This window comes from Phyllopteryx taeniolatus, chromosome 4, assembly GCF_024500385.1.
Source record: "Phyllopteryx taeniolatus isolate TA_2022b chromosome 4, UOR_Ptae_1.2, whole genome shotgun sequence".
Taxonomy (NCBI): domain Eukaryota; kingdom Metazoa; phylum Chordata; class Actinopteri; order Syngnathiformes; family Syngnathidae; genus Phyllopteryx; species Phyllopteryx taeniolatus.
In genome coordinates this window covers 32059879-32080001 of record NC_084505.1, presented here as the reverse complement: position 1 = coordinate 32080001, position 20123 = coordinate 32059879, and the positions used below count along the sequence as shown (strand labels likewise).

At 41.1% G+C, this 20123-nt stretch overlaps 1 protein-coding gene across 3 annotated transcripts in view; it reads left to right on the top strand.

Annotated features, from left to right (window-relative positions):
• The window catches only part of fbxo41 (F-box protein 41), a 59999-nt gene that overhangs the window by 3334 nt on the left and 36542 nt on the right, over positions 1 to 20123 (top strand). The window contains exons 1-2 of one of the 3 annotated variants that reach the window (XM_061771770.1): positions 16132 to 16576; positions 19435 to 19526. The gene's annotated coding sequence lies outside the window, so the exon portion shown is untranslated. The other 2 variants (XM_061771772.1, XM_061771771.1) reach the window with 2 other exon arrangements.

Here is a 20123-nt window from a genome sequence, read left to right as displayed (position 1 = left end):
TGAAATGTGCACCGGGGGCCCCGTCCTGGTGCTTGGGGTGGGCACAGTAATCAAGGTGTATAATCGCACGGCGCTAATGGCAATCAGGCTCGGCGAATTAATTTTCCTCGGATCATACATCAGATCGCCGGTCCCGCTTCGGACCATGAAGAAGGGTGTAGGTGGTCTGGAGAGCGCAGGTGATTAAAACCGAGAGGAGGCCCCGCATGGCGAAGGAGCTTGTTATGCAAACATTTTCAAAGCGCTTAATTCCTCATCTCTCATTATTCTGCTTTCCGAATTCTTCATTTGTGTTCGTGATGAGGTCGAGCACAACACGGGGGAAAGTACTTTTTTCTTCTTTGCTTTCCTTCCGAAGTCAACCCTGGGGTCAAGGAGTCCCTCGCTATAGCAACCATGTCAAAGGACTCGCAGTATATGCTGCATTCGGAGTGAAAGGGAAGCTGTGTACGTCTTGCTCGCTGAATGACTTCTTTGGCATCCAATTACTGCGGACAATTTACAGCTGCCCTTGGAAGATCCACGTTCCGCCTCAAGCTGGGGATGGTCGGCGGGGAAGTTGTTTACGGACATCTCTTTTTTAAGTGATGCACTCAAGAGCCAGCAATGTAACACGTGCTACTGTTAAAAGTGACTAGTAGTAATCGGGCTGTGCGGTAACACGATGTCATCATCACGCTGTGTATACTGTTCTTTGTTTGAATGCAAAGCAAATCAAATAGAGTTGGGAAATCTTTATATTTAATGAATTTTTTTTTTAAATCATTTGACAAAACAAACTTCAGTTAGAAGCAATAATAATCCTCAAAATGATCCTTAGTCCCCACCACCAAAATGTCTTTTGTATTTTTTCGCTTTCAAATTCATCCCGTGGGCCGGTTTTGGCCCGAGGGCCGTATATTTGACACCACTGGCCTAGAAAGTCATGTCAGGAGTTCTGACTCCAGCTCGAGTTAGCTGTTCGTCACGTCTTAGTTCAGTGTGTGTGTGTCTGCTCCTTGCAAGTGTTTTCATTTTGTATTTAAAAAACACTTACTCTTAACTCAAGGTACCGATGTACATTGGGACAAGCCGAAAGTCTCAAAAACAACCTTTTGTACATTACTTGTCAGAGTAGTTTTAATGCAATATACTTTTACTTGAGTATTTTTGTGATGAAGCCTATTACATTGAGCTATATTCTGCTCTCTACTTTTATTTGTATCTACAGGCATTTATTATTGCTCGCGTGAACTGTTTTGGTTTGTCAGAGAGGCTCGTGTCACTCTGTTTGACCATAACAACTGCTAGTGATGTAAGACTCCATTTCACCAATCAAACAGAGCCCGGCTGTCACATGACCACACACAGTCTCCACGCTGCGTCATACAGCAGCAAAGTTTTTAAAGTAATTTATCGATGTAAAACATGGCCAAAATCTGTCTTCACCTTACAGATAATGTCCAGCTCACCTGTGACACAAGTGATTAAGTGATATTTAAAAAAAAAAAAAAAAGTTTTTTAAAAGGGACGGATGGATTTTGAAAAAGAGCAGCTATGTTATGCGCTGTTATCTGTGTTGGCCTAAAACTGTTGGTATTTCAGCCTACAAGAACTCCACTTGGAACTTGAGAAACATATAAACGGCCGTCTCAGTCTGCGTTTGTACAACCTCAATTCCAATGAAGTTTGGACGTTCTGTTAAACATAAATAGAAACAGATTTGCAAATCATGTTCAACCTATATTTAATTGAATACACTACAAACACAAGGTATTTCATGTTCAAACTGATAAACTTTATTGTTTTTAGCAAATAATCATTAACTTTGAATTTTATGGCTGCAACACCTTCTAAAAAAGCTGGGACAGGGTCATGTCCTCACCTTTTCTTTTAACAAAATTCAAGTAAACGTTTGGGAACTGAGGACCCTAATTGTTGAAGCTTTGTAGGTGGAATTCTTTCCCATTCTTGCTTGATGTACAGCTTCAGGTGTTCAACAGTCCGGGGTCTCCGTTGTCGTATTTAAGGCTTCATAATGCGCCACACATCTTCAATGGGAGACAGGTCTGGACTGCAGGCAGGCCAGTCTAGTACCCGCACTCTTTTACTACGAAGCCACGCTGTTGTAACACGTGCAGAATGTGGTTTGGCATTGTCTTGCTGAAATAAGCAGGGACGTCCGTGAAAAAGACGTTGCTTGGATGGCAGCGTATGTTTCTCCAAAACCTGCATGTACCTTTCAGCATTAATGGTGCCTTCACAGATGTGTAAGTTACCCATGCCATTTGCACTAACACAGCCCCATAACATCACAGATGCTGGCTTTTGAACTTTGCGTCCATAACAGTCTGGATGGTTCTTTTCCTCTTTGGCCCGGAGGACACGACTTCCACAATTTCCAAAAACAATTTCAAATGTGGACTCGTCGGACCACAGAACACTTTTCCACTTTACGTCAGTCCATCTTTGATGAGCTCGGGCCCAGAGAAGTCGGCGGCGTTTCTGGGTGTTGTTGATAAACGGCTTTTGCTTTGCATAGTAGAGTTTCAAGTTGCACTTACAGATGTAGCGCCGAACTGTATTTACTGACATTGGTTTTCTGAAGTGTTCCTGAGCCCACGTGGTAATATCCTTTACACATTGATGTCGGTTTTTGATACAGTGCCGCCTGAGGGATCGAAGGTCACGGCCATTCAATGTTGGTTTTCGGCCTTGCCGCTTACATGCAGTGATTTCTCCAGATTCTCTGAACCTTTTGACGATATTATGGACCGTAGATGATGAAATCCCTAAATTCCTTGCAATTGTACGTTGAGGAACATTGTCCTTAAACTGTTGGACTATTTTCTCACGCACTTGTTCACAAAGAGGTGACCCTCGCCCCATCATTGCTTGTGAATGAGTGAGCAATTCAGGGAAGCTCCTTTTCTACCCAATCATGGCACCCACCTGTTCCCAATTAGCCTGTTCACCTGTGGGATGTTCCAAACAGGTGTTTGATGAGCATTCCTCAACTTTCTCAGTCTAGTTTGCCACCTGTCCCAGCTTTTTTGGAACGTGTTGCAGCCATAAAATTCCAAGTTAATGATTATTGGCTAAAAACAATGAAGTTCATCAGTTTGAACATAAAATATCTTGTCTTTGTCCTGTATTTAATTAAATATAGGTTGAACATGATTTGCAAATCATTGTATTCTGTTTTCTTTATGTTTAACACAACATCCCAACTTCATTGGAATTGGGGTTGTAAATTGTAATGCTTTGTGGAATAAAACCAGCAGGTCAACCACCGCATGGAAATCCACAATGTATTCACAGCACTGATGATAAAGATGTAATATGACAGAGCTCACCTTGTTTGTGAGTAATGAAACAGATGTCCGCATTGTTGATAAATGCGGGTGAATCCATCTGTAGAAGTTCAATATAATCAAATTGAATATACGTATGTAGACAGACTGTGACATTTTTTTTTATAGGCATATATTCTTTATCCTCTGCAAAAAACGACTAAGATTACTGACTCACTGATATTAGTTGTGTAACTCTTCTTTGATTGTTTCAGCATGACTGAAGTGTGGCCAAGTTGCACACACCAGAAGGAGCCACAATTAATTAATCGTGATGCTCAAACTGTTTAGTTCTTTACATTCCATTTACATGTGGACACGAAACGGATTCAACTTGTAGGTCTGGGTACCACTGTGTGACTGATGAGCCACTGATGCTGACATTTATAGCATATATAGTATATATTTTAATAGATGATAGCTGCTGTGTCCAAAAATGCACCTCATTCAGTTGTTTAGAGTAAAAATATAACCCATTTCAATGAAGTTTCCCCTTACAGCTTTCCAATATAATGAGGGGATGTGCACACTGGATGTCATGTGGCTAAAAAGCATCCAGGATTGACAGTAATGACTCTGAAGGAAGTTGGCAGTTGCCTCCAAAAACCTGTTGCCTGCTGTCACACATCCCGGACGCTACCTTTACACCAAAGGCGACCGAAAAGAGACGCCTCTCTCCCGTACGCCGTCGTTAACCCTCTCCCTGTAAAAACACGCGGCGGCGTGACCGTGTGTCCGGCCGAGTAGTGAGTGATTACTTTAGTGCTTTGACATTTATGGCGGCGGTAATGAGGCGGGCGTCTGTGACAGCCGTGTCACTCGCTGCGGCAGCGGCAGCAGCTTCCGCCGCCGCCTGTGTCTCGCTGGTGGCTCACTCTGGCATCGGGAAAGGGAAGCTCTGTGTGGCCAAACACTGCCACTCTCTCTCTTTCGCTCTCTCCCTCTCCATGATGATGGCTCACCTGTAGAGAGGCACAGACAAGTCTGAGGGAACTGTGCATGTGTGTGTTTCAGTGCTTGGAATGGAGTGACAGGGGGTGTCTGATTGAGGTTTTCTGTCTGTCACCTGCACGCACTCATGACCGACAATGAGGCGCTCTAATGCAGCCACACCAACGCAAAGCCCAGTCCACACGCTGGCTTAATGTCGGACCTTTGTTTTTTTTCCTTGGCTCTTCCACCATTCTCTTCGTGAAGCGTGCGCACTCATGACCAACAACGAGGCGCTCTAACGTAACCGCATCAATGCACAGCCCGGTCCACACGCTCAATGTCATGTCAGACTTGTTTTTTTTTTTTTTTCCTCCGCTCTTCCGCTTTAATCATCGTCAAGAAGACTTTTCAGGACTTTGTGTAGCTCAGGAATGAGGAGAATTTTCTCAAATTCACACTTTTAGTTGACAATAAACAATAATATTCAAAATCTTTGCAGTAGCGACAGGGCTGTGGAGGGCCCCATGACTGGGTTTGCCTTGGGTCCCCAAGTGATTAACTACACCCGTGCTCTCATGAGGTAAGCTGAGGTCTTGCATGTTTAACTGAGGTGGGACCAGCTTTTGGAATAAGTAGAGCTTTTAAACACACACACACACACACACACACACACACACACACGAAACGTCTAAAGAAAACAGCAATACATAAGCTCGACATTGCAACGCGTTGGACCTCCGGGGCGTTTGACTTTGGAGGTTCCGCCGTAGTACCAAAGTGAGTGGGCTTGCACACGTCCAACTCATAGAGTGCGCCAGGCCAGCCATTTGCATGCCGAGCGGCATGCAAATGGCGCATCTAAATTAAGCATCGAAATCAAGTACAGCCGAGCCATGAAATGTATGCAAAATGAGGCCACTTGAATATTAGCGCCTCGCATGAATTCTCATCCGAAAAAGTGGCGGAATGCTAACAGTTGCGTCTGTAGCTGTTTAATGGACGCGCACAGAGAACAATACGATAGCCTCGGAAATTACTACTCTTATAATGTGCTGTACGTATGTTCTGTGTTGCGCTATTGTTCTTCCCTCTGTTTGGTAGCGGATGGAGAAACATTTTTCACTTCTTCTGTGGGGAAAGGAGCATTTTTTAAAAGGCAGGCTTTGTAAATGCGCCACTGTAATTAAAGCACATGCGTATTAAGTGCAAAAAAATGTATATTGGGTGACTCGTTTTAACCCTGACATTATGTTGAATGGCCCTCTTTAGACGCTCGGCGCGTCAGGAAAATGCGCTGTTAAAACTTGACATTTCGTCAGCTCTTTTTAGTCATGACAACATCATACATTAATCAAATGAAAGAACCAAAATAAAAACTCAAATTGGTTCCAATTGTATGTCTTTATACATTGTCTTGAACTATTTTAAATGTTTTTTTAATTCTGGATTTAATTGTATGTGAGCAAAAAAGCTTAGACTTTGATATTTTTACAGATTTTTTTATTGTAATAAAAATTTTGTACTTTTCAACAACAAAATAATTCTTAATCTTATGACTGTGATATTTTCTCATGTTAAAAAGTTGTACATTTTTCAGGGAAAAAAACAAATGTGATAGTATGAGAACAAAATAGTGCACAAAATAATAACATTTTAAAATACTATTTTTTTCCCATAAATTATAAATTGACAGTCATCTTTTCTCAAGATTAAAAAAAAATTAAATGGTAATAGTTTGAGAATAAAGTTGTATTTTTTCGACCAAAAATGTAGCTCAACATAAAAAAGAAAAAGATGAACAAGTCATTTTAACAAGTAAATTTCCACGTAAATTTCAAAATATTACTACTTTATTCTAATAAAATAAAACTATAACTTTATTGTCATACCATATATTTTATTTTTAGTGTGGCCCTAATACCTCCCTGTCCCTGCACTTTAACACTCAAGTAGAAGTACAGTGGGTACGGAAAGTATTCAGACCCCCTTAAAATGTTCACTCTTTTTTTATATTGCAGCCATTTTTTCCTCATTAATGTACACACAGCACCGCATATTGACAGAAAAAAAAATTTGAAAATTGATTTATTGAAAAGGAAAACCAGAAATATCACGTAACCATAAGTATTCAGACCCTTTGCTCAATATTTAGTAGAAGCCCCCTTTTGAGCTAATACAGCCAGGAGTCTTTTGGGGAATGATGCAACAAGTTTTTCACACCTGGATTTGGGGATCATCTGCCATTCCTCCTTGCACATCCTCTCCAGTTCTGTCAGGTTGGATGGTTGACTTTCCTGAACTTTCTCCCATCTCCCGACTGCATCTCTGGAGCTCAGCCACAGTGATCTTTGGGTTCTTCTTTACCTCTCTCACCAAGGCTCTTCTCCCCCAATTGCTCAGTTTGGCCGGACGGCCAGCTCTAGGAAGGGCCACTGTGCTCTTAGGAACCTTAAGTGCAGCAGAATTTTTTTTGTAACCTTGGCCAGATCTGTGCCTTGCCACAATTCCGTCTCTGAATTCTTCAGGCAGTTCCTCTGACCTCATGATTGTGAGCTGTGAGCTGTAAGGTCTTATATAGACAGGGGTGTGGCTTTCCTAATCAAGTCCAATCAGTATAATCAAACACAGCTGCACTCCAATGAAGGTGTAGAACCATCTCAAGGAGGATCAGAAGAAATGGACAGCACCCGAGTTCAATATATGAGTGTCACAGCAAAGGGTCTGCATACTTATGGCTGTGTGATTTTTCAGTTTTTCTTTTTTAAGAAATCAGCAAAAATTTCAACAATTCATTTTTCTTTCTGTCAATATGGGGTGCTGTGTGTACATTAATTAGGGAAAAAATGAACTTAAATGATTTTAACAAATGGCTGCAATATAACAATGAGTGAAAAATTTAAGGGGGTCTGAAAACGTTTCGTACCCACTGGATATCAAACTCTGAATCGTATAATTGATAAATCAATCAAACATAGATATTGATCCATTTTCTGTAGCCCTTGTGGTGGTCCACCATCTCCTCCTCCCATCTCAGCAGTGCATACCCCCCTCCATTGACTGCGAGCTGGCGATGAACTGTCGCTGTCACAGTGGGGACACACAGAGAGTAACGCACCCCCCCCCCCCCCCCAGCCCCCTCCTCGTCAAGTGTATGGGAGCCACGCTGGGGTCAGGCGAGGATGTATTAGCAGCGAGTCTGTTTCCCAGCTCTAAAAGCTCAGCTCGTCGATCAGACGAGGCTTGCCTGTGATCTCAAACCTGTAGAGTGTTGGAAGCCTGAAGAGACGCGTTTCCAGCCCCCCACCCGCCCCTCATTCTCACCTCTTTAAATGGGACTTTCATATGCATGAGTCACATCAGCAGCACCCATTTAAAAATCAAAACACTTTCTCTCGGCTGCCTAAATTCCCTTGTCTTGGCAGCGCTGTATGAAATACCATTTAAATGTGTTTTTTCTTTGTGTGGTGATTTTGTCACTTTCGGTGAAGTTAAAGCCTAAAGTGTTATCAGGTTCTAGCACCAGGCAATTTGAAGGCCTTCTTGTAATTGTTGTTTATTATTATTACTAGAATTATTATTCCAAGATTAAGATTTTCCTTTTTCTGAAAGCCTGCGTATGTTTCATTCTTGGTTTCAAAATCTCAAAGACACAAGTGGGAAAATGTGTGATGGTCAGATGAAACCCAGGTTGAGCTTTTCGGCCATAACTCCCAAAAAGTATGTTTGGCGCAAACACAACAGTGCTCACCAAAAGAACACTATATAGGGAAGTGTAGTGTTGGCAGCATCGTGCCTTGGGGCTGTTTTTCTTCAGCTGGAACTACGATCTTAGACGAGGTGAAAGGAATTATGAACAGTTCCAAATTGCACTCTTTGTTGGCACAAAACCTTGAGGCTTCTGCTAGAAAGAAAGAAAAAATGTCGGGGAAAGTCTACGAGAACATATGAAATTGACTTAGGCTTTAAAAGGTGGCAGGTGTATGCGGACTCGCATTAACAGGAGTTGAAATGCGATTGGTTAATTGTGAACATAGCCACATCCCAGTTATAAGAAGGATGGTGTGCATACTTGTGCAGTCACATTATTTCAGTTGTATGTTTTTACTTCCCCTCTGAAAAATATTGTTTCAAAATGGAGTTGTACAGGTTATATAGTAGGCCACATTAACGGTGTTTCACAAATCAACACGAAATTCGGTTTGTCATGAAAACAAACATGGATGTGAGGCCATTCATTGCTGGTCATAGCTCTAGTTATTATTGTTATTTATGAATTTGTACAAAGTTCTAGTTATTTAGAAGCATTCCTGGCCAGGAAAAGTTTTTTTGTTGAATATGCTTGATTGATTTCTGAGGTCCGACTGAAATCGAAAGTATCCGCATTAAAGCACGCCACAATGCCGGATGCTCCCTGAGACAAATAGGGACAGGTGGTGTTAAGAAATGTGTTAAGCACTGTGTGTATTTCAGCTTCGGCGAGTCAGCAGCACACTTGCTTATTTGCGGGGGGGGGGGGGGGGGGGGGGACAACAATTTAAGAGTGGAGAAAAATTGCGCTCGGGCTTCCTGTCAGTCAATGTAGCGGCGGCGTAAGGTCTGCTTCCTGTTAACAAGACACGTTTACAGCATCAGCGTTGGCCTCCCGCCGTCTGCGTATTTGTGCATTTGTGCTCCCTGTCGCCACTCGGGATAGACGCACGGTGCACGCGAGTTAGCGTTTAACTTTTAACCGCTGGGGACCGGGGAGATGGATTGGCGACAGGGCTCGGACACTGAGGCACGGCCTTTCTTTGTCGCAGAACCGAAATGGCGTCTGAGTGGCAGGATGCTTTGTGTAACCATTAACTACTACAGCCTTGCCACTGGTGGCTCACTAGTGGAAACCCACCCTTACATGATTTCAGGCTGGGGAAATATTAACCCCATCTCAGCTGGGGCTCTTCCTCTTATCGTCCCACGGATAAATGAAGAGCTGCCGATCCCTCCATCACCGGGCGCTCCTCCTTCCTCCTACTCATCCGTCCGCTCTCTCTGTTTGTGTCTCTCTCGGCACCACTGACGCTAGCGACTTGTAAAAAGGAGAAGAGAGATTGATATGATGAGTGGAAGATGTTCTGCTTCCTGCCCCTGGACGAGAAAAAAGATCATTTATGGGGGCTCGTCGCTTTGCCGCATGTGGTAACAGTTGAAATTATCATTGCAAACGAAGATGAACAATCACTTAAAGGGTGGAAGACCTGCTCCAATCAGTCTTTCATTTATGCAGCTCTGGTCCATTTTTATAGTGGAAGATTCAAGGTGGCATAACTGTATTTAAGGCAGTATGGCGACCTAGTGGTTAGCACATCCGCTTCATGGCTTCATCCTACATTCGCAAAACATGCATTTTAGGTTCAGTGAGGACTCTAAATCACAAGTGTCCAACTCAGGACCTGGGGGCCAGATATGGCCCCGCCACATCATTTTCGGTGGCCCGCGAAAGCAAACTTCCATGGTTCTAGCTAAAATCCGTACCAAACGACGCGGCTGAATACGCCTGAATTGTGGCGCGGTATCCACGAATAGCTGACCGTCGCCAATTGGTTTAGCCCCGATTCGAAATTTTAATTGCGTCACAACCACGCAGATGTAACAGCTAAAATGCACATCAGCATTCGCAAAAAAATATTAATGTTTCTGGGTTTTGAGTTTAAGGGAGACTCGGCCCGCCAGCGGCGCCAAGTCATACAAATACAGTATATTATATAGCAGTATTGTGTTTTGCAATAATACTCAACTATATACAGATATATAATTTCATTATGTACCTATGGCGAGAAAGCAAAGTGCAGAGAATCTCTTTCACCAAAATGCACGGTTGCTTTCAGTAAATGCGGCAATCGAGCATTCCCAAACACCTCTGAAAATATCCACACGCTCCTTCATTGTTCCGTTTCTTATCTTTGTGTCAATCCACTTCTTTCTTGACAATCGCGCCATGTTTTTGTGGTTCTGTAAAAAAAGATACACAGTACAGTGTATTCTATGAGGAGCCTCAAAACCCAATACACGGTCGCAGTTTTTCAGTTGCAGCGCGCCGGTAGATGTGCAGTGCTTCATCGCCAACTATAATTTTTTGTGTGCGATCGTCCACTTCAGCGGCGTTCAGCCACGTGGTTTGGTGAGCGACTAGTCAATTGAGGACAAGCGCTATAGAAAATGCATGGATTTTTAATGGTATTCACATATGCGATAAGTTAGCCACTGACCCGGCCTCTAGCTCACCCGCAACCCTAATGAGGGGATGGAGAATAGATGGATGCATGGATACAGTATTTATCTGTTGCTCCCATCATTAAATGGCCTGAGCAGACCCCCATGGCGTCCAGGTCCAAATGCGCGGAAGAGCTGTCATGTGTCCTGCGTGGTCCACGCCTCTCGTTTGGGTTCACGGTGGCCTCGCATCAAACAGCTTCGTTAATTCCAACAAGCGCGAGCGGGCGAGTGAGCGCATCAACAAGTAGCAGGCGCAAAGTGATAACCAAGTTGAAATTAAAAACCTGCACTTTGCTCATAGCCCCTGCTAACGAAACGTTGCATGGGTAAAATTAGCGTATAGAAATACTGTATCATCGCCGGGTGCGTCATTCAAATCAATTACTGAAGTCGCACCTCAATTAGACGCCTAGTTTTCCCCAATCTCGTAGAAAAAAAACATAGGGTGAGACTAGACTGTTACTATGAATAGCAGCACCATGTGTCGCGGTAGAAGCCTTTACGCCACCCACTGCCTGCATAGCAGCAGTGGCATCTGTACACCTGACATTTAGAGGGGAGTTGTGAGAATGTGCTGCTGGGTATTGGGGAAAGAAAGAGCTGAACAGAAAAGGTTCATATTATTATTATTATTATTGTTGTATTTGTTTTTACAACATTTTATTTAAATATTCAAATGTGTATATGTACAATATACAGTTGTATCTAGGCAACAATGGAATGTCATGTCAAACCTTACTTCAGTAGTTCAATTTGACAAGTGGAACTCATATTACAGTGCATGGTGTCTTGAGATACGAGTTTAGTTCGTTTGGCAACCATGCCCGTCCGTAACTCAAAACACTCGTATCGCAAGTAATCTTTCCCTTTTGAAATGAATGGAAACCCCAGTAAGCCATTCCAGGCTCCGTAAGACAATAATAATAATAATAATAATAAAGCACTCTATATTATTGTACTTCATAAAAACACACAGTAATGGAATAATTAAATAGCACGTAAACAATTAAAAAAATGTTCCCACATTTTTTTGCTTCAATTCAATGGACAATGTGCTGTTCCTTCTGGTGTGCACGCCTTGGCCACCTGGGGCAGTATAAGACAGACAGAAACACACACGAAGAGTTTCACAACTTGAGTCAGTAAGCATGTATTTCTCTTACAGTTTTATGTCTAGTTTGACAGTAAACTTCAACTGGGGGTGGCGATTTAACACCTTGAAAAAAAAAATCGCCTAAAGTATGATAGAAAATGAAATGATGGATGGATGAATTGGCTTCAAGCTAATTAAAAACCCAAAAGTTATTTCAAATATAAAAATTAGATAGGGATTGGCCTTCGGAACAGTATGTTCCCATGTGGTTAATCAATCTGCATAGTACACCAGTTGAACTACAAAAATATAGTAAATAAACTTTTGTGCAATATTCAAATTATTGGAGATGCACCAGTATTCACAGCATCAACTCGTCTGGCTATGCTCCACGGTATATGGCTCCACCATCATACAAACTTTCATCTTTATGCCTATTTATAGACCATAGAAAACCTCTACAGTGTTGCCAAGCTAATTGAACATGAGCTAATAGCGGTCTGACGGGGCGGGTTCAAAGGTTAAGGCAACGCGCAAAGCCTGCGAGCGCCATTAAACATGGAAATGAATACAACAGCTCCACGGCCTGTGTGTTGTCATACCTACAGTGAACAGTGGGGGGGAGGGGGGGGGGGGGAATAAAAAATCACAAGGGCTGTACTTGATAAGACATACTTGTGTTACTATGGCAACATCCGTGGCTCAAGCTAAGAATGCAGAGAGAATTGTTGTCATTTTTGTATATATTTTTTTGAAACGTGGGTTTCGTTAAAAGACGTGCATGTTATTATTAAACTACACTGACACATTAATGGCTCCATTCAGAGGTAATCTCGACAATAGCTTTTTGAATGCATATGCTGAGCATTTGTGCAACACAAAAGATCTCCATCCATCATCTGCTTTCTTTACAATGCAACCTGCACACAAAAAAAAAAAAAAAAAAAGGGAAAATCATTTCTTGAACTAATTATTATCATATTTAAAAAAAAAAAAACTCTATTTGCCCTGAGATGCACTGGCATGTAACTAAACACATTTTTGCTTTTGTTTTTGCATTTTAATTTCACAAGTACATTAAAAAAAGGCCCGGCCAACACAACATCTACTTCCAACTGTGCTGCTCGAGTGAAAATAAAAGCTGGCGTGTTCACTCAGCAGCGCTTGGACCAAACTGAGAAAAAAAAAAAAAATTGCACACATGCAATTCTCTCCGCTGGGTTAAATAATAATAATAATTAATCACTTGTAACACTGTGAAGTGCCATAATGACACAAATGCTTTTGTAGGTGTTGGAATGCTCACTTGGATTTGTATTGATGCACGGTGAATGTGATAAACCCAAATTGTGCCACATTTGATCCTTTTAATGACAATAATTGTCACTTGAGATGTAATATTGACAATGGTCAATCTCGCAAAGGCTGTTTTTTTCCCCCCCCCCTTATTATTATTGTGAGGTAGTTGGAAGCCAGTTGGACGTGAATTCTTGAGGATGTATTTAAAAATTGAAATACATCCTAAATTTAGTCATAGTCATAGTCATTGTGAACATATTTAGTTTCATGAGTCCTTTTCAGCATCAGTGCAGAAAAATTCAAGCGTCAAGTGTCAGCGGCGTTTTAATCAAATCCTTTTTTTGAGTGGAAATAATGCGGTTAAAAGTGTTTTCAATCGGGGTACAAAGCACGGCAAATAGAATTTCAATTCTTCACATTTCAAATTTGGGGGTATGAGCCAACTGTTTGTGATGATTAAGACAAACATTTCCCCCAATGACTTTTTCTTGAACAATTACTTAGTCCGTGCATTATTCTAGTGCCCCCTGCTGTTAAAAGCCACCACTGCTCTACATCTTGACTCATGTTGATGCAATACTACAGTACAGTTAAGTACATTAAGATACAATCTAAAACCTTTTTTTTTTTTAAACAATGTGTTTATTATTGTGCCTACATGTTGGAATAGTGGTTAGCACATCTGCCTCACAGTTCTGAGGTTCCGGGTTGAGTTTGCATGTTTTCCCAAGCTCGTGTGGGTTTTCTGCGGGTACTCCAGGGAGGATCCTCTCGCTCAAAGTCAGCTGGGATCGACTCAAGGTCACCCGCGGAGCTCCAGCTCGATGAGCATGCATGTAGCCTTTAAACAGGCACGTGCACAGACATGTTTGGGGACAGGGGCGCAAGCCAAAAAATACATCATTCAATTAAAAAAATTGATCATACAATTAAGAAAAAAACAGTAGCATGTATTTAACTTTATTTATTTATGTTTACACAAACAACACAGTCAATAATACAACTCTTAACAAAGGAGGTGAAAGGGAGGCTACGGTGGATGTAAAAAGTCAACACACCCCTGTTAAAATGTTCAAAACATGTACAATTCTCCCAAGGACTAAAATAAATGCCCGTCAGATTTTAAAACACTTTTGGCAAAATTGATGACAGAGAGCGTCATTTTCCCAAAAAATAAAAAATATTGATGAATGAAAGAGAATAAAAAGTGCTGCGATAAAAAGCACTCTTTTCGTCCAGGACAAAAGGATAGGTGCTTGAGCACCATGTATTGGACATGTGTGCACGTGCCTGCTTTTAAAAATTTATTGCATGTTGATTGATTAAATGATTTGGTAAAACAGATATTAACACACTGTAGATTGCATGTAGCTGAAAGTCTAAATGCTAATGGCTGGCCTGGAAATGACTAACGGTTTCCTGTCCCGCCTGTCAGGTGTCTTCAAATGGTGAGTACTTTTATTTTATAATTGTTTTACAGTGTATTTTTACACGGCTATGACGAGGAATGTTAAATGCTTGCAGAGTTAACGATGGCGACAGTTTGACTCGAGAAGAAATGAATTGCCTTTACAATTGTCGTTCCGTTGATTGTAAAGACAAAAAAAACAAAAAACTTTTTGAGAGCAAATATTGGAATGTTCCACCTTTATTATGCATAGAATGCATCACATGCACAGTATATTGCAGTATAGCGCCCAAGCACCAACACTAATATGGGGCTGGATGCAAGAGGTTTGCCGGAGTGCAGCAAAGGAAAGCGCAGCATGTCTCAGTCTTCCACCAATCTAAAGACAATGAAGGTTCACCACACTGTAATTATCCAACAATGACTTTGCCAGTCACCGCTAATAAATATGAATGAGGGGGGAGTGTCGGAGGGAAGGTGTTGGGTCTAAATTTGCTACTTATTTATTTATTTATTTATTTTTACATTTTTTTAAATTTTTTGACGTGGCCCCGCGTCATATTCATCCTATCAAAACCTCCTGAGGGAAATACTTTTTAAGGCTTTTGTGTGTCACTCTTGTGCTGTCATAAATGCATGAGTGCAGCTTGCGGAGGGCGGCGACGCAGTGCACATTAAGCGAGAAACTTTTGAATTTTTTTTTTAGATGGATAATACTTTTTCTTTTTTCCCAAAGCTCCTTTCGTGTCAGCTGCTACTGTGAAATAATGGAAATGTATCAGACTATATGGTTGGGTTTAAATTATGCTTAATGATTCATTAGCATCCATCAAAAGTCCTTTCAGTGTCAACAGTTGATTTTTTTTTTGTTGGCACCCAAGCACAAATGAATGGTAAAAAGGTAATTTGGGCATCCTTTATTTAGTACAGTATTTAATCACGCAAACTCTGATTGCCTCATATGTTATCATAATCAATATGATAATTAAATGCCAATAATTTGGATTGTTCATGTTTATTTGTATGTTGTTTGTGATGTGATGATTACTTGTTGTGCTGGATCAGGACACTCGTAAAGGAGATTTTTTATTTTTTTTTAATCTCATTGGGATAATTTGAAACAATTTTAAATTAGTCCCTGTTGCGCACTTAGACGCCACACCTGTATTCGATGCCACATTTCCCCCCCCCCCCCTTATAAAAAATAATATGTGTTAATCATCTTATTGCAGTAACAGAGCTGCCAACCTATAGAAATTCTTTTAAAAACAAATGTTCCAAATTTGTCTGAATTTCCATATTTTAAAAATTTTGTCGAGAACATTACAGTGGGACAGTTATTACAGTATATTATGTATTAGGATAACATTAATTCTGCATACTGTTCAAATGCACAACATAATCATGACTTTATAATCCTAATTGCTAATTTAAAAAAAAAAAAAGTCTATTAAATCAGATTAATCAGCTCTCAAAAGCCAATTAAAACTCAGCACTCAAACAAACAAATAACATTGCTAATAGAGTGAATTGGATAGTTTATGCATGGACAATAGTTTAAATTTCTATTTTGTGAATGTTCTTGTATCGATGTCTTCTCTTGCATGCTATTTATATTAAATATTTATGTTTCCTCTATCCAATATTGCTAATGAAATGATGGAAATTTCCCCGTTGTAAAATACAATAAGATAACTAATAACGGTTATCTTATTGTATATTACAAATATTTACTTTTAACCTGATCCCGTTCCTGGATGACGTCTCCAGTGACGTATTAATTAATTTCCGGTTCAGAGGTCATCCTGTGAGGCCCTGAATTATTCTAACATTTATATCTCCAGACGCGTATTAATTGCATTGTTAGTTTGTTGTTCGAACTTGGTTACTCTCCGTTATAACGCGGTTCCAGCCAGACCTTTGCGACAAGTCGACTGTACGACCCAAGCACTTGTTTCGGTATTTTGCGACTTCATGACGCGATAGCTTAGCAATTAGCATCATGCTTTTCCGTCTTTGCCCACGCACACCTCGCCGTCCGTCACAAGTCACGTAAATGGCACTAAGAAGTCTAGTTCATTGCGTAATTTCGTGACCATCGTAAATCAGGCGTGGCGCGTGCTAGCATAACTGCGCAGAGGATTTTCGTAATTTGCGCCTACGGAATCACATAAACATTCTCTCAGTTGCTTTAAACCGCATGTTGTAAATGAATTTCCTGATGAGCTGCAACTCGCACAAATGAGTGGTGAAAAGGTAGTTGGGTCATATTTTTTTTATTACATTGTTTGTTCACAGAAACACAGTTTGCCTCATATAATTTTATTATACTCGATAATATACAATATTCCTTTATTGTTCCACAGTGGAGCAAAGTGTAATCCGATAATACCACAATAGTTTTAGGGAGTATGCTTGTTCAAATAGACACTACGCTCCAATTAAGCCCCCTGGGGACTCTTTCACTTTTGTAAATTGACATCACACCTCAAATAGGGAAAAAAAACCAATAACAAAACAACAACAGGTGGTAATCATCATCACACTACGCCTGATACCTTCATGTGTCGCAGTAGACGGGTCTCCCGCAACACACGCCAACTGCGCAGCAGACATGGCATCTGTAAAGCTGAAGTCGACAGTTGGGGATTCAAAAGAATAGAACGTTTTACAGCAAAAAATGATTACCGTTTCAACAATGAGCACTTGGAGAGAAAAAGCGAGGCTATGAAAGCTTTTAGAGTAGATATTTTATTGTATTTTTATTTTTAAGTACTGCATTTCCTCAATTTCAGTCCCTCCCTCAAAATTTTACGTTTTCCACGTTAAATTACATTAAAGAGTTAACTGCCGAGACCCTTTGAACTGCTTTGCTTACCAAAGCAGCAGCACCTGTGTAAACGTGCAAACCACAAGTTCCCTGTGTAGTATTAATGATGATCTTGGTGTAAAAATCGTGCATGATCGTACAATATTAAAGTTAGGAATAATTGAATGATTTTTTTTAATGAACACATAGGTCTACTATGCTACTGTATTTTAATGTTGGTCATGATGTTGTTACGTGGAGAGATAAGTTTTTGTTTTTTTTGAGGCAGTATTTGTATTGATTGAGAACCACGGCCCTAAAAAAAAATATATATATAATTATCTGATACTCTGCGGTTGGTAAGTAAGCAATAACAAAGTAAGAAAACACGCTGAAACTGACGTATTGTTGTTATTGTTGTCATCACTCATTTTTTGATTTACCCCTGCCACCTGTTTTAAAAAACACTTTTTTACCGAGAAACTTAGAAAGTGGGTAATGGCAGCAGGAAAACCAGCGAGGGGAATGTTGACATTTTGGCATGAATAATTTGGCAGTCGCTGCGCCGTGATGAATTAGCGCCCGTTTGACACCTTAATGCTCTGTCTGTACAGCCGCTCGCAATCACTTGGACTGGAGAAAGGTGGAAATGAATTTATTAAAAACACCAGAGAATTGTGGGGCGGGGGGCAGGGGGGTTGGACACTGTAAATGCATTTGAATATTAACAATGAACTGTAACAACAACACACTGCTATCTATCCATCTATCATCCATCAGTCATCTGTTCGTCCATCCCTCCATCCATCTGTCCATGCGTCCACTGATCATCTACCAGTAGCCACATATCTCTCCGTACAGCCATATATCCATTGCATCCATCCACCTACATCCATTCATTTATCCATCCATCCATCAATCTGTCTATCCACATATCCTCGTTTTAAGGACTTCAGTTGTCGTACAAACACACATTTACACATGATATGGCACGGAAATTTGATACCCAAGGTCCCAGATTAGCCTGATAAATCTCAAGAATTGTGAAATATAAAGAGAATAAGAAATAAGATCAAATAGGATATATATGTGTTCGAAAGGCTGAGATGATATCATTTGGGCCATTTTTTAAATAAATGACTCTCTTTACAAACAGTGCTGTCGCCCTCTGCTGGCTACTATTATACAGTCTGAAATGTCCAGTACTGTACTTCTTCTCATTTGGATTCATTGCTTCGTGAGTGAACTGATAATGACATCCAGTATCTGAATTCTAACTTCACGATAAGAATGCTCTGTTTTATAAGGTTATATAGTATGTGATAGTTGCAATGGAAAAAGATCAATAAATACAGTACAATAGAAACATATAGTTAGATTAGAAGCAGTTGTGAGTAGGATGCGCTGTTGTTCCACACAGTGACTAAAAAGAAATCACTTGATGAAATTACAAGTTGCAACATTGAACATTGCAATGGATTCTCTCTGTGAAATGGAACGCTAAAACAAATAAACCATAACCCAAAAAGAAAAGAAAATCCGTCATACAGCGGTGCCTTGAGATACGAGCACCGGCGGGCAGTGCGTTTTGGGTCTGGGCCTTCATTGACCTATAATCAATTTCTTATGAACACCATCACGTGGCAAAATAATTTCCACAAACGTTATATAAATACGCGCGGCATTAAAGAAGAGTACTGTACATATCTATGTGGTGCCCTAACCCTAACCCCCCAGGTGTGCAAGGCACAAAGACCAGTCAGCAGTACAATGACCATTGTACTGTGGCAAAAACAGTTTAATTCTTTACATTCAATTGAATTATGTCATTACCGTATGTTTTTTAATAGTCTCATATTATAGAGTGCTATTTAACTAATTAAAAACAGTCAACAATATCTATATTTTAATTTTTTTGGGAGGGTGGCTTGAACGGATTAATGCCATTTCCATTCAGTTCAATGGGAAAAGTAGATTTTCTATACGAGCGTGGTCACCAAACAAATTAAACTCGTATCTCAAGGCACCGCCGTGTCGCGGAGGTTTCACTGCGTGCACTGCTTAAAATATGATGCGAAATAGTTTTCTTGCAAGTTATTTTTGCGGACCCCCGAGCGAGGGACTGTGGACCGCCGAGGGTCCGCAGACCCCAGTTTGAGAACCCCCGTGCTTTTACGCACACTCCGAGGATGGGAGGGGTGTATTATTTTTGTGGGTTTGATTTTTTTGCATCTGATCTCTCTCTCTCCTCTCTCTCTCTCTCTCTCTCTCTGTCCCTCTCTCTCTCTCTCTCTGCCTGCTGCAGCCTTGTGACGTCAAGGAGGGCTGGAGCGCTTCCTCCTTGCTCTGTAGCGGCAAAGGGAGGGAAAATGAGCACAAGAGGATTGACATTGCGGGGTGAGTCTTTTCAATCTTTAAAATGAAACAAAAACAAAATGCTCACTGTGTGAATGCATGTGTGTGCGTTTGCCTGTGTGGATGCGGTCAATCCATCGCGTCACGGTCGCTCGCCGCGCCGCCAATTGACGTCCCCAGATTAGCGGTGGGAAGCTAAAAGGAGGAGGAGATGTGAGAGGGGACGGGTGGGATGGTGGGTGGGTGGAGGGTGGGTTAAGTAAGCATGGCTCTTTTCTGCAGCTGCACCCATGTCCGTGCACCTTAGCGGGGCCCTCGACCATTTACGCTACAAGAATGTCATGTGCTGCTAGTTCGGGCTGGTCCACGCCCACATGATGTTGTGCAGCCTTGTGCCTACCCGCTTGGCAGCCATGTGTGATGGTGATCAATGGGGCAGCCGATGCATCGGCGGATATAACGGACACACGCACAATATTTTTTTAATTATGTCACATAATTATGCATACTTGGGTCGCAAAGGGGTGGAAAAGTAAGAAACCAACATGGGATTTTTTGTTTTGTTTTTTTGTTTTTAGATATATAATAAATCGGAAGTTTCCCTCTGGAATGTAAGTAATAGAAAGGTATCATATTCGA